At 35.9% G+C, this 13,159-nt stretch overlaps 1 protein-coding gene across 8 annotated transcripts in view; it reads left to right on the top strand.

The window, feature by feature from the left end:
- Window positions 1-13,159, top strand: part of RB1 (RB transcriptional corepressor 1) — a 181,641-nt gene that overhangs the window by 135,328 nt on the left and 33,154 nt on the right. The window lies entirely within an intron of this gene.

The following is a 13,159-nucleotide window of genomic DNA, read 5'->3' as shown; positions in this document are numbered from 1 at the left end:
TGTGCTTACTTGGATAATTACAATCACTTTTAGGAACACCTCAACTTGATAGCCTTTAAGTTCTTGACTCTCTGGAATTCCAAAGTTCATGCTTGCTTTTAGAAATTATTCTAATAGTTAATTTCATAATTAACATCATGAAATATGTAGACTTACAGCTTCTGCTTTTTCTATCCATATTATTTACTCAGTGGGATTTATTCTAATCTTGCTGATAAAGTCTGGTTTATATCACAAAATTAAGTGGCAAAACAGAGTGAAGTGTTGTCCAGAAAGTGATTATGCTGGCAGTTAACTTCAGTAGCTAAGTAATGAAATGAGACAGCTTGCCTGCGTCTGAGAGAAAAACTGCTTTCTGAGTCCTGGATACAATGTAGATATAAATACATAATTTTCAAAAGTTAAGTATTCCACTAAATATTTTCTTTGTAGTCTTTGAAAAAACCATTTGCTGCGTTATCTATTTGCTGTGTAAAGAATTACCCCAAGGTGTAGCAACTTAAAATAACTAAAGTGTGCTATTTTACAAGTTTCTGAAGGTCAGAAATATGGGAGTGGCTTTGCTGTGTGGTTTTGGCTCTTGTTCTCTCAGGAGAGACCCTCAAGTTCTTAACTGAGGTTGCAGTCAGGTTAGGGCTTTGCTGGAGCTGGAGAATCTGCCTTCAAGTTCACTCACATGGTTGTTGGTAGGCCTTACTTCTTCACTGGCTGTTAGCCAGAGGCTTCTTTTCTTTGCCACATGGACCTCTCTCCATGGGACTTCCGGGAGCCGGAGTTGAAACTGCACATTTTTTATAAGCTAACTCAGAAGTGACATGCCATCGCCTCTGCCATATGCCATTGACCAGACAGACTAACCCTGGTACAGTATAGAAGGGGTCTTCACAAGGGTGTAAATAACCCATTGTCAGGGATTATTGGTGTGGAGGCTGGGTGCCATAGTTGATATTTAATGTCAATTAGAAAGAAAATCATGTCATCACTTTTCTTCTTTGTGTTTTGCTGTATTTTAATTTAACCCATGATATGGCTATGTTGTATAACATTCTAGAAATATTTCTTGAGTATCCATTATGTGCTAAGCACTGGGATTTTATTTTAGAGCTCTCTAAAGGTCTCATCTGCACCCTGCTAGTCACCTGCTTAAAATCCTTTAATTAGTTAATCCTCTGCTGTTTCCTTGCAATAAACTCTATGTTTTAGCTCTATGGAATGAATCATCTGAGTTTTAAGGGCTTATGTCCCTGACGCCATTTTGAATACTTAATGCTTATCATCTCATTTGATTTTTATAACAGCCAACCCTATAAGGAAGTATTAGCTTCCTCATTTTATGGGAGCTATATGACATCTCTAGGGTCATATTTTCTCTTGTTCAGAGCCATCTAGTCTGCTTTCCACTGAAATGACTTCTGTCTTTGGGACTCAAATCAGGCATAATCTTCCAGGAAGTTTTCCGCAATGTACCTAATCTGGATTCGATGTCCTTCTCTTGATTTCCAGTATATACCCTGTGCGTATCCTTTGATTATGGAACTTAACGCTCTGTATTGTTGCTTTTTAATTTATTTATCTGTTTCCTTCACTAGACTAGAGACTGTAGCATAGGGATTAAAAAACAAGGGCTTTGGAGTCAAAAAGCTTGGGGCCAAATCCTGGATCCACCATTTATTATCTGTGCCTTTGAGCAATTTAATCTTAGCCTACCTTTCTTCACTTGTAAAATGACATAAAAAATAGTACCTTCCTCTAGAGTTTGTTGTGGGGATGAAATAATATAAATAACGTGTTGGGTGCTTTGCCTGGTATTCAGTAAATCTGTAAACTCTTCAAGGGCAACATTATTGAATGCTTAATATGTGCCATGTACTGTTCAAAGCCTTTGTGTAGTTTACTTAATTCTCACAATAACCCATCGTGGTAGGTACTGTCATTAATGTTACATTCTTCCTAGTGGCGTAGTGCCTGTCACAGAATGTGAGTATTTGTGGAATGGATGAATGAATGAATGAATGAATGATAGATGGAATTGTGGGGAGTAGAGCTAATTGTAGGGCAAGACACCGCCGTGGAAATGTGGCTAAAAGCATGACAGTCGGCAAAAGAATGAAGAGAAAATGAACAAATGAACATGGTTTACATCATTGTATAGGAGCTAATAGCACACAACCTCTAAATAGACTTGGGTTTAAATCCCTGCTCCACAATTTATTGGCCATATGACCTGGGGAGAATTTCTTCTGTACTTGAGGTTCTCTGTCTGTAAAATGAGGATAATAATAGTATGTATTTTATAGATTTACTATGAGGATTACATGAGACCATGTTTCTAAAATATTTAGCATAGAAGTTGGCATACAGTAGATACTCAGTAAGCATTAACTAGTACTGTTCTTAAATTGAGAGAATCAAGAAGACAGAATTTTGGTAGTGAAGGAAGTAAAATATTATGAAGTATGTGGTAATGACTTTGCATCATTAATCATAGTTATCAACATTAGATATGATAGCAAGGAAGATCACAGTTGTTATTCTACCTTACAGTGTGGTACCCTCACCAGACAACACCAAGTTTTTGCTGTATGTCTCAAAATTAGTTCTCATAAAGTTAGTGAAATGTTTCTAATATTCTGCCATCTTACCCTATCATCACTTTAGCCCAAATGTTGGGAAAATGAGAACCAAAAGTCTTCTGTCAATGATTGACTATGTTATGAGTTAGGAAATTTTTGAGTTTCACAGTAGAGACTACACTTTTGTATCTGATCTCAAATTTACCTGGGTTATTAGCATTCTAGAACATATAGTTTAGGTTGAAAGGATGCCTTTGAAACCTAAGAAGGCAGAAGTGGAGTTATTACAATAGTATTTCTATTTAAGAAAGAGTGAGTCAGTTTTTACAAGTTTATACCAGAATTAGAAAAATAAAGTTAGTTCTTGAGGGAGTGGCAGAGGAGAGAGAAATATAAGGGAGATATGGCAGGGATGGCATGGGAAGAAGCTGGAATGGTGGGATTGCATTAGACTCTAGCAAGAAACTTTTCTAAAATGTAGATATTATTAGAATTATACCTGGCATTATCAGAATTTTAGGGGTTGAGGAGAAATCTGACCTGTGTTTTTAATAAAGCTTCCTTGGGGGCCCTGACTTTCCAGCTAAGTTAGAAGCTATATCAGAAAGTAAGAGTTTACCTTATAAAATATAATTGTGGTATTCTAAGGATGACCTAGGCCATTGATAGTCTAAACTTAAAATTAATCGTTAGAGATTCTGAACTTGTGTTACACTTAAAGATATATGGCACAATATAATAACTTTCTAAGCTTTGTTTTCTTGAAATCAATTCACTGTCCAGTCATTAAATAATTTTTGACACAAAACTTTGGCACTACAAATAGGTTAAACCTGATGCAATATTTGCTGTCATGGAATAAGATATATAAGTAAGGGGTACTAGTTACATTCCCAAAGGTATAAATCTGATAGAGAGGCCTTAGCTAAGGCAAAACTTATTGAGAAAAATGACTTTAATTGTGATTATTTAATCATAGGATATATGTTTTTGTTCTTTTACTTTTTTACAAATCCTTGCCGTCAGCATTATTTATAGATAATTGGGTGATTCCTCACTTCAGCATGGCAAGCATGTTTATTCCTCACCTTTGAACTCTTAGCCACCCTTTTTGTGCTTTTCTTTTCAGTTAAAACCCTCTCTTCTTTCACAGTTTGACAAAAACTGATTTTCATATTCAGACATGCTAGTTTCTTTTCTTTTCTTTCTTTTTTTTTTTTTTTAATTTTTTTTAACATTTATTTATTTTTGAGACAGAGAGAGACAGAGCATGAATGGGGGCGGGGCAGAGAGAAGGAGACACAGAATCGGAAACAGGCTCCAGGCTCTGAGCCATCAGCCCAGAGCCTGACGCGGGGCTCGAACTCGCGGACCGCGAGATCGTGACCTGGGTGAAGTCGGACGCCTAACCGACTGCGCCACCCAGGCGCCCCCAGACATGCTAGTTTCTTTTCACAAACTTTCATACCCTATTTCTCTTTTAATGTCTGTTTCTCACACTCTATTAGTTCCTTTTATAGTATTCCTCCTACTATGTGAATTCTTATTCATTTTGCAAATATTCACTATAGGTTTTCTTATACTTTCAGTTAGAATAAGATTTTTTCTTTGGATTAAGGACAATAACTTTCCCACAGTATTTAGGGTAAGTTCTACAAATAATGACTCTTGAACATGATTTTATCATGACTGCTATAATGGAGGAAGCTCTCATTGGATATGCTTGCCATGGCCATTGAAGATCGTACTGATAGGAGTGGACTTTTGACTCCTGTAATATTTCATTTAGAAAAATGGCTATAGTAGTTTAATTGGATAAATTTTGTCATCGTGCTTGGAGCTGCCTACCCAGAGCAATTATGTCAAACATCTTTAAGTATACCCTGACCTAGTTTTAGAATTCTTGGCTAATTTTGAGTTAGGAATTCCTTTCTTAAAACAGTATTTTAAAATTAATGCAACAAATGCAAAATATAACATATTGTGTGAGCTACATCTTTAGAAAAGACTTTAAATAATACCCAATACCACAAAATAACCTAATTTGAAATAAAATAAGATCTGAGGCACCTGGGTGGTTTAGTCAGTTAAGTGTCCAACTTCGGCTCAAGTCATGAGCTCACAGTGCATGAGTTAAGCCCTGTGTGGGGCTTGCTGCTGGCAGCGCAGAGCCTGCTTCAGCTCCTCTGTCCCCCTTTTTCTCAGCCCCTTCCCCACTCATGCTGTCTCTCTAAAAAATAAATAAACGTTTAAAAAAAAAGATCTACCCAAATTGATATATTCTCATTGCTTTTGAAAGAGTCGATGAAGATATCAATTTAGAAAATATTAAAAAAAAATTTTTTTAACATTTATTTATTTTTGAGAGACAGAGAGAAAGCATAATTAGGGGAGGGGCAGAGAGAAGGAGACACAGAATCAGGAACAGGCTTCAGGCTCTGAGCTGTCAGCATAGAGCCCAACTTGGGACTTGAACCCACGAACCATGAGATCATGACCTGAGCCAAAGTCGGACCTTAACTGACTGACCCACTCAGGTGCCCCTTGAAAATACTTCCAAAAATGCATTTTGGGGTACATGGTTGTTTTAAATATTTGTGTGTACCACATACAAAAATACACTCAAAATGGATGAAAGACCTCAATGTAAGACAGGAAGCCATCAAAATCCTCGAGAAAGCAGGCAGAAACCTCTTTGATCTTCGCCTCAGCAACTTCTTACTCAACACGTCTCCAGAGGCAATGGAAATAAAAGCAAAAACGAACTATTGGGACCTCATCAAAATAAAAAGCTTTTGCACAGTGAAGGAAACAATCAGCAAAACTAAAAGGCAACCGACAGAATGGGAGAAGATATTTGCAAATGATGTATCAGATAAAGGGTTAGTATCCAAAATCTATGAAGAATTTCTCAAACTCAACACCCAAAAAACAAATAATCCAGTGAAGAAATGGGCAAAAGACATGAATAGACACCTCTCCAAAGAAGACATCCAGATGGCCAACTAACACATGAAAAAATGCTCAACATCACTCATCATCAGGGAAATATCAATAAAAACCACAATGAGATGCCACCTTACACCTGTCAGAATGGTTAACATTAACAGCTCTGGCAACAACAGATGTTGGCGAGGATGCGGAGAAAGAGGATTTCTTTTCCACTGCTGGTGGGAGTGCAAGCTGGAGCAGCCACTCTGGAAAACAGTATGGAGGTTCCTCAGAAAGTTAAAAATAGAACTACCGTATGACCCAGCAATTGTACTATTAGGTATTTATCCAAGGGATACAGGTATGTTGTTTCGAAGGGGCACATGCACCCCAATGTTTATAGCGGCACTATCAACAATAGCCAAAGTATGGAAAGAGCCCAAATGTCCATCAATAGATGAGTGGATAAAGAAGATGTGGTAAGTATATACCATGAAGTATTACTCGGTAATTAAAAGAATGAAATGTTGCCATTTGCAACTACCTGGATGGAACTAGAGGGTATTATGCTAAGCGAAATTAGAGAAAGATAAATATCATATGACTTCACTCATATGAGGACTTTAAGACACAGAACAGATGAACACAAGGGAAGGGATGCAAAAATAATATAAAAATCAGGAGGAGACAAAACATAAGAGACTCTTAAATATGGAGAACAAACAGAGGGTTACGGGAGGGATTGTGGGAGGGGGGATGGGCTAAAACAGGTAAGGGGCATTAAGGAATCTACTCCTGAAATCATTGTTGCACTATATGCTGACTAACTTGGGTGTAAATTTAAAAATATATATACGTGTGTGTGTAAAATTGTATATAACATAACATTACTACTACTTTGAAGTTTTCAAGTCCTGGGGCGCCTGGGAGGCTCAGTTGGTTGAGTGTCTGACTCTTGATTTTGGCTCAAGTCATGACCTCAGGGTCGTGGGAATGAGCCCCTTGTTGGACTCTACGCTGAACGTGGAGCCTACTTAAGATTCTTTTTCTCGGGGTACCTGGGTGGCTCAGTCAGCTGTGTCCAACTCTTGGTTTTGGCTCACATCATGATCTCAGAGTTGGTGAGTTCAAGCCCCACATTGGGCTCTGTGCTGTCAGTGAGGAGCCTGCTTAGGATTCTCTCTCTTTCCATCCCTTTCCATTCCCACGTGTGCTCACTCTCTCTCAAAATAAATAAATTTAAAAAAATAATTGAAAAATATAAAGATTCTCTTACCCCCCCTCTGTTCCCTCCCCCACTCACACTCTCTCTAAAATAAAAAAATAAATTAATTAAAGTTTTCAAGTTCTTAAAAATATCTGCTTTTAGTCTGTAATGTAACAAAGGGATTGCTGTTTTGGGAGACTTTTTAAAAATTGCTTCAAATGATCACTTATAGTGAAAATCTAGTTAGAATTTTGGTTCTCTTTTGCATAATTTCTTATATTTAACGAGTGTGTTTTTCAAAAACAATGCTTCTAACTCAAACATTGCTCAAACTGGTTATAATATAAATTGTCGAGCATTGTCAAAATTTGATTCATAGTTCATCATTACATTATTCTGGTATTTACTATACCAAATAGTTACCCTTGAAAGGAAAAATAATATTTTATATAAGCTGTCACTGTTTGGTAAGTTATGTAATTATTTTAAGCAAATATTGTAGAAGTCCTCTCTGATTAAATAAATACGACTTTGTGTTGTTTTTTGCGAGAAGAATGATCATCAGGAATATTTAACTTTATTAAATAGTGTATAATACCAGAATTAGCTTTGGTAAAATTAATTCATGCACTTGTTTTATTGCTGCTGTCTTTTGTACTAAGAAATTAATGAAATATTATAGTGTAGTCATAGTGCATACGAGCTCAGACTCTGCAGCCTGGCTGCCTAAGTTCAAATGCCTTTGTTAGCTTCATTTTCTGTGTCAAGTGGGGATAGTATACCTACATCGTAGGGTTTTGTGAAAATTAAACGCATACATGCAGTAAGCATTTACTAAATGCTACTATTGTTAATGACAGATATTAATATGGATTTCTTTTCCAGGAAATCCTTTGGATAAAGATGAAAAATAATAGTGAAATTAATAAAATATTTTTAATAATTCATAATTAATACTAGTTCTAGGAAGCTACTGTATTCATTATGTAAAAATAGCTTAAAAGAGTTTTGGTTTTTATATTTATAAATGTCAAAAGTTATTATCCTGTGCTCTGAAAATAATTTTAGTTTATAATACAGTATTGTTAGAATTTACTAGAATAGCGAAATTTTCTAATCTGTAAAATTAGTAGTGGTAACGCTTAATTCACAGGTTTATTTTGAGGATTACATGAGATAATACATTTGTAAACTTTGTAAAAAACTTTGTAAACTCAAAGTGCTTTAATCCTGTCTAAGGAATCCATAAAAGTAATACATCATTCTGCTTTGCCAAGTGTATCTTAAATTAACTTTCATTATCAATTTAGCATTCAGTGCCCCAAAGGGCAAATTTCATATTAGGGTCATGCAAGTATAAGTTATTGCCTCCTTAAATTTTGCATCCAAGACACCTCTCTTGCTTTACCCTAGTCCTGGCCCTGACCCTGTTTTATACTACTTATAGACATTTTTCTTTTGGAGAGAAGAAAAGCTGAAAGACATTTTTGTTGATAACATACTACTGCCGAAATATAAATAACCCAGAGTATACTGGTAATTTCATATTTTCCGTTCTGCTTACAGTGAAGCTGAGGACTACATTAAGTAAATAGTAGGCTTTTCTTTTTTTTTAAATTTCAGATCAGTAGCATTAATTCCTGAGTTACATGCACACAACTCCAAAGTTGTTTGCTCTCACTAGACTTGGTACTAAACATGCCTGGCACATTCTTCACTCATAACGGAGCTAAGAAATTGATAGGAAATTCTGTCACTTGTAACAGAGTTAAGGCAGTATGGATTACGGTGACCTCTATCACCTGCAGTACATTCCTGAAAGCAAACAATACATCATTCAATTAATCAAATATTTTTAGAACCCCAGTTCTATGTTACAAATATACGTAATAGGAAACAAGGCACAATTGAACTAGCTATCTCTATATTAGTGATTTTTGACACAAAAAATCTGTATCTTAAAACATAGATTCTATTGTAATAGATGTTCCATTTCTCTTAGCATGCTCAGACTTTCTAGCATGGTCTTTAGGATTTTGCATCATCAAACAGCTACCCACCTTTTTCTCTAGCAATCTCTCCACTACTATACCACCACTTTACTTTAGTACTAGTAGTGTCTTTTTTAGTTCCTAAACTAACATCAGTTTCTTATCACATTTTCTTTCATCTTAGGAAACCTCTGCCTCCTGCTTCTCTCAAAGTACAACTTCTCTTCACATCTCAGCATCCATGTTACCTTCTCAGATATATCTTCCTTGAACTAACCCTCTCTACCAGTGTTTCCATTTGTATTCTTCATGAGAAACTCTATTGTTTCATAGATTTTTTCCAAATGTGTCATTCCTTGTTTATTGTCTGCCTCTTCCCACTGGACTCTGAGCACCATGTGGGGAGGAGGAATATCTTTCCCTGGAACTATTTCATAGACAAAACTAATAGTTTTACTTCAGTTTGCCTAAGTGCTCCAAGGTACTCTACTGTACTTCACTTTGAACAAAAGCCTTCTAAGAATAGGCATTCTGAAATAATTTTCCTGTTTTTGCTTTCTTTATGGCTAAGGTATACATACTATGTTTGACTAATGCTTGAGGGAAAAAGATGGGGAAAGCAGTAGGTAAATACTTCATTTTTAAAAGATCTAGGGTGTATATAACTAAGAAACTTCTATTTTTAATCTTATCCTCACTTTAAGGCAGAATTAACCTCAAAGAATTTTGAACACTTTTTACCTACTCACTTCATTTATTCAATAAATGTTGAGTCCCTACTGTGTGCCAGGCATTTTTAGACATTGGAAATGCTGTTGTGAACAAGATAACTGGAGGAGACAATAAACAAGTAAACAAATGAATGCATAATATAATTTCAAATAGTGATCAGTACTATGAAGAAAATAAGGCAGAGTTGGGAGTAGCAAACAAGTGGGAATTATGACTGCCTTGGACAGGATGTTCAGAGAAGGCTTTGCTGAGAAGGTGCTATTTGAGGAGACAATGTGAATAATAGAGTGGGTTGAGCCATGGAAAATTCTGGCAAAGAGCACTGCAGACAGAGGAAAGAGCATATATGGAAACAGAGACAGAATCAGGCTGTGTTCAAGGAATATAAAGATGACTAGTATGACAGGAGTAAAAGGAGGAAAGTAGTAGAAAGTGAGGCCTGGGAGGTAACAAGGGCCAGACATTAAGTTTGGATTTATTCTAGTGTGATGAGAAGTCCTTGAGTAGGGTGGAGGGTGTGAGGAATAGCCTATTAACTCTATTGAGAAGAGCTGGGAGGCAGCAAGAGTGGAAGTGTTGAAAAACAGTTGGAGGATGCTTTTGTGGTAGTACAGACAAGAGAGAATAATGACTTAGACTACAGTAATGTTAGAGATGATGAGAAGTTAGACTTGGGATATATTTTGAAGTTAGAGTCAGCATGACTTTGCTGGATGGGATAGTGGAGTGTGAGGGAAAAAATAATTGAAGATGACTCCTTTTTTGCTTTGGACAACAGGTTATAAGGAGTGATAATGATATGGGAAAAACTAGAAAAGAGCAAGAGTATTTTGGTGGTAGAGGATTATCGAAGTTTATTTTGCACATAGACCTCAATTGAATATGTGGAGTAAGGTGGAAGAAGACAGACGTTTCTGAAATGATTCTTCCAGTCCATTGGTATCTGGCAATTGGAGGGTTGTTTGTAATTTTTAATTCCTAGCATAGGGCCACTTATCAAGTAGACAAACAACAAATATTGGGTAGATAGACAGATGGAATGTATGACGTATACATTCATATATTTGAACAGAAACATCATCCTTTGTATAAAAGCATTTATTATGTATAAATAAGAACTGAACCATAATAATTTCAAATGCTTACATAGCACTCTGTGCCAGGCTTTGTTCTAAATGCTTAACATGTGTTATTCACTTTATTCTCACAATACTATAAGTTACTATCATGATTAGTATCTCCACATAACAGTTCAGAAGAGTGAATCATATGAGGTTAAGCACCTTGTCCAAAGTTACACAACCAATAAGTGGCTGGGATTTGATTCTGTGTGGTGTGGCTCCAGAGTCTCATGCCTGACCACTGCACTGTACTTCTTTCCCACTATCATGACATACTCATTATAAACATATCTATATATCTGTGTTACCACTTGTGTTGGGGGGAGATGGAGGAATAAAAGGGATACTTGAGTGAAACATGAAGACTATTGGTTAAAAAATGCTACCTTAACCGTTGGAGGAGGCATTCACTTTAGTATAATACTGTTATGCTAATCTGCAGCCCAGCCTGTTGTGCTAATCTGAAGAGAAAGTAGAATGCCTGATTTGTAGTATACCTAAATCCTGTGAAGGCTCAGGTTTACTTGCATTTCTTAGTGAGTCTTAGGGTCTCTTAAAATATCATTGAAATAAAAATGGGAATAGGCCACTCCTGCTGAATATATGGATTTATAGATGGATTTATACCCACACTATTTTAGTTAAATAAATATATTCAATTTGTCAGTGGCTAGAATATGTAAAACATTGAATATGACTACATGTATTAACTGGTGTTTAGCCTTACCTTACTCCAATGAAAGCCTTTACTTAGATTGCACTTCAGAGTGCCCCTAATGAAAGGAAAGAATAGAAAAGAATTATTTATAATAAAAATCATGTTATGAAGCTGTAGGAAAAAAACCCTAATATTATTTATTTTTTAAAGATTTAATTTAACTTGGTTTATTGTGGTTTTAGTCAAACAAGTTTTTAGTTTTTATGTAGTCAAATCAGTTCATCTTTTTCTTTGACTTCTGGATTTTGGTTAAGCCTGAAAAGTCCTTTTTTTTTGGATATCACAGATCATTTAGTGAAACATTTTAAAAAGTGATGAAAACAATGCTAACATAAAACACAGTAACCACACAAAACCAAATCTGTCAGCAATTATAAATGTCTAAAATCACTGAAATTTGGTTAAGCGTCCACCTTCAGCCCAGGTCATGATCTCATGATTTGTGAGTTTGAGCCCCACGTTGGGCTCTGTGCTGACAGCTAAGAGCCTGGAGCCTGCTTTGGATTCTATGTCGTCTTCTCCCTCTGCCCCACCCCCACTTGCACTCCATCTCTCTCTGTCTCTCAAAAATGAATAAACATTTAAAAAATCACCCAAGGGGCGCCTGGGTGGCGCAGTCGGTTAAGCGTCCGACTTCAGCCAGGTCACGATCTCGCGGTCCGCGAGTTCGAGCCCCGCGTCGGGCTCTGGGCTGATGGCTCAGAGCCTGGAGCCTGTTTCCGATTCTGTGTCTCCCTCTCTCTGCCCCTCCCCCGTTCATGCTGTCTCTCTCTGTCCCAAAAATAAATAAACATTGAAAAAAAATTAAAAAAAATAAAAAAAAATCACCCAAATTGGATTAAAAAAACCCCCAAAACCTAAATATATGTTGTATTCAAATAATGTTACTCAGCAATGTTGAAAATAAAAGAACAGAGAAAGGCATATTGGGCTAATAGTAAGAGAAAAAGAAGTCACAATCTTAACATCGGTTTAATAGGTTCAACATACTACAATTAAGGAACAGAAGGCCATGTTGTAATGTTCAAGAATGCAATCTTTAGTGAAGATTTGACAGTTCTGAATATACACTCAGTAGCATAGTATTCAAATTCATTGAGAAAAAACTTCTTACATGAAATAGTAAGAAATGCATTATTAGTATAAGGAGACTTTAACTCATGCTTCCCAACCCACCATAGCTCAAGTGGACAAAAGATAAATATACAGAAGATATAAATGCTATAATTAGTAAACATGTAATTGATATATAAAGTTCTATAGGCTGAAAGTAGTTTTCCAGTGCCCATGGAATGTTTATAAAAGTATTTATATATTAGGCCATAAAAGAAAGTAAGTTCCAAATGTAAGAAATAAGCAACTTCTCTGATTATATATTATAGTAGAAAATAAACTTGTGAGATAGAAGGAATGCTTTATCACCTAGAACCTTTTTCTTCAATGTTAAATGGTCCTCATTGTAAAAATTAGTATTAGTAATAATGTCACTCATGACTTCATTATAAAATTTTTAATTATGTTTACACATCACTTTGTGTAAATACTCTTGATCTCAGGGTCATGAGTTTAAGCCCCATGTTGGGAGTAGAGGTTACTTAAAAAAAAAAAAAAAAGAAATAGAGTATATAGTTCTATAATAGAAATAAAGTGATGTTAAGAAGAGATTTTTATCTCTCTGTTCACGAGTGGGAATGGGGTATAACTTACCTTTTTGTGATGTCCTTGACGAGTTTTAGTATCATTGTTGTACTAGGCTCGTAAGATGAGATCAAGAATGTTTCTACTTTTTCCATTGTCAGTAAAGTTTGAGTAAAAGTGTAATTATCTGTTCTTTTTATGTTTGGTAGACTTTGCCGGTAAAACCAAAGGTGTTTGATATGCCTAAT

The sequence above is a fragment of the Felis catus genome, chromosome A1 (assembly GCF_018350175.1).
Source record: "Felis catus isolate Fca126 chromosome A1, F.catus_Fca126_mat1.0, whole genome shotgun sequence".
Lineage (NCBI taxonomy): Eukaryota > Metazoa > Chordata > Mammalia > Carnivora > Felidae > Felis > Felis catus.
This window is presented reverse-complemented; position numbering and strand designations above follow the sequence as displayed.